Raw genomic sequence first — 2,237 nt, 5'->3', positions numbered from 1 at the left:
TCTTGATTTGTAAAATCTGTGTTTTGGATACATACATACACATATACACACACAATATACACATCAAATTGCAATATGAAACTGATTTCTCCTCTTTTCCTAAATAGGAAGAAATGTTACAAAGAGATGGGCTTTACATTTTATCCTCTGTATGGAGCTTGGAAACTTCTGGTATCCATAGACTCTCTCGCTCTCCTTTTTTGTATTTTTACATGTTTGGTATCCTCTTCATTTTTGTCACCTTTCCTTTTCTATGGCTAAGAAATCTGCTCCTTTTGTGAGAAATATTTGGTGGAAGGTAGAAGAAAAGAGAGAACATGGCAGGTTTGAATATTTGTCCCCTCCAAAACTCATGACTCTAATCGCTAAGATTATTTCAAACATCTACTTACAGATATTGTTAGAGTAGGTAGCTAGTCAGGGGACACACACACACACACACACACACACACACACACACACACACCAGGAATGTTGGGTGGCCATCAGGTAACAATCAGGCGGTTGTTAACTGCCCCTCTACAGTAATAATTGGTCACAGCCGGCACCAATGAAAGGCAGTCTCATAATAGATAACACCTGAAACTGGTGATCAGCAGTTTCCTGATAAGCTCTCACGAGTTAGGTGAGCGGGGAGAAAGAAGTAATTTAAGACCCCAGAAGTATGCCAACATATAAAACCGCAGGTCAAAAGGTCAAACCACACACTTGCCTTTCAGGTCGCCTGCAGGCCCTCTTCCAAGCGTACTTTCCTTCCTTTCATTCCTGTTCTAAGGCTTTTTAATAAACTTTCACTCCTGCTCAAAAACTTGCCCCAGTCTCTCCTTCTGCATTAGCCTCCTCAGTCAAATCCTTTCTTCTAAGGAGGCGAGAACTGAGGTTGCTGCAGACCTGTACAGATATGGATATGTTCTGCCGGTAACAACATGAGCCAAGGCAATCCCTAATGCAAGTCTTGGAATCGTGAATCGACATTATGTTCTTATAAAGGTCATTGATATACTTCACTGACCTAGTGTTTCCTCTTAGGGAGTTCAGCTTGACTACCAAGTAATCTAACACTCATGAAAAGAGCCAATAAAAATAAGATGAAAATGCATCATCTCACTGTAACCAATGTCCATTCCCTAGAGGGGGAGATCTCTCAGGTAGAGCCAGAGAAACCATATAAAGACACATGGTTTTTATTTGCCACATAATGGGGCACAGGACAGTGACTGCAGCTTCTTTATGTCTCTCATAGCTCCAAGCACAACCACCAGCAACCAACAAATAAGTTTTAATAATAATAATGTTATATCTGAAAGCAATAAATACTCTAACAGTACCCATTAAAAGTAGCTTGTAAACCATTTCTTGAAATTGCTTTCTACCCAGTTTCAAACATGACTCTATTAAGCCATTAAATAAAACAGAAGAGACTGAGTCATAAAACGAGAATAGGGAATATGTCAAAGAAGGTTAGAGGCTAAATTTATAATATCTAAATTTTCTTAAGGAAGCAAGTAATAAAAATTTTACTGCTTCCTTTCGGCGAGGACCGCCACCTTCCAGTAATTCGCCAAAATGACAAACACCAAGGGAAAGAGGAGAGGCACCTGATATATGTTCTCCAGGCCTTTTAGAAAACATGGAGTTGTTCCTTTGGCCACGTATATGCGAATATATAAGATGATACTGTAGACATCAAGGGAACAGGCACCAAAAAGCAATGCCCCACAAGTGTCACCATGGCTAAACTGAGAGTCTACGGTGTTACCCAGCGTACTGTTGGCATTGTTGTAAACAAGTTAAGGGTAAGATTCTTGCCAAGAGAATTAATGTATGTATTGAGCATATTAAGCACTCTAAGAGCCAAGATCGCTTCCTGAAACGCGTGAAGGAAAATGATCAGAAAAAGAAAGAAGCCAAAGAGAAAGGTACCTGGATTCAACTGAAGTGCCAGCCTGCTGCACCCAGAGAAGCACACCTTGTGAGAACCACTGGGAAGGAGCCTGAGCTGCTGGAACCTATTCCCTACGAATTCATGGCATAATAGGTGGAAAAAAAAAAAAAAATTTCTGGACTGTAAAAAAAAAAAAAAAAAAAATTTATGAAATATTTTGACAAGGGAAATAGAAAAATTGAAAATAATTGAGGAGGCCAGGCATGGTGGCTCACACCTGTAATCCCAGCACTTTGGGAGGCCAAGGCAGGTGGATCACCTGAGGTCAGGAGTTAGAGACCAGCCTGCCTAA

At 40.4% G+C, this 2,237-nt stretch overlaps 1 pseudogene; it reads left to right on the top strand.

The window, feature by feature from the left end:
• Positions 1-1,566: 1,566 nt before the first annotated feature.
• LOC105543489 lies at positions 1,567-2,035 on the top strand (annotated as a pseudogene).
• The last annotated feature ends 202 nt before the right edge of the window (positions 2,036-2,237 follow it).

This window comes from Mandrillus leucophaeus, unplaced genomic scaffold (assembly GCF_000951045.1).
Source record: "Mandrillus leucophaeus isolate KB7577 unplaced genomic scaffold, Mleu.le_1.0 Scaffold107, whole genome shotgun sequence".
In the NCBI taxonomy this organism is placed as follows: Eukaryota; Metazoa; Chordata; class Mammalia; order Primates; family Cercopithecidae; genus Mandrillus; species Mandrillus leucophaeus.
This window is presented reverse-complemented; position numbering and strand designations above follow the sequence as displayed.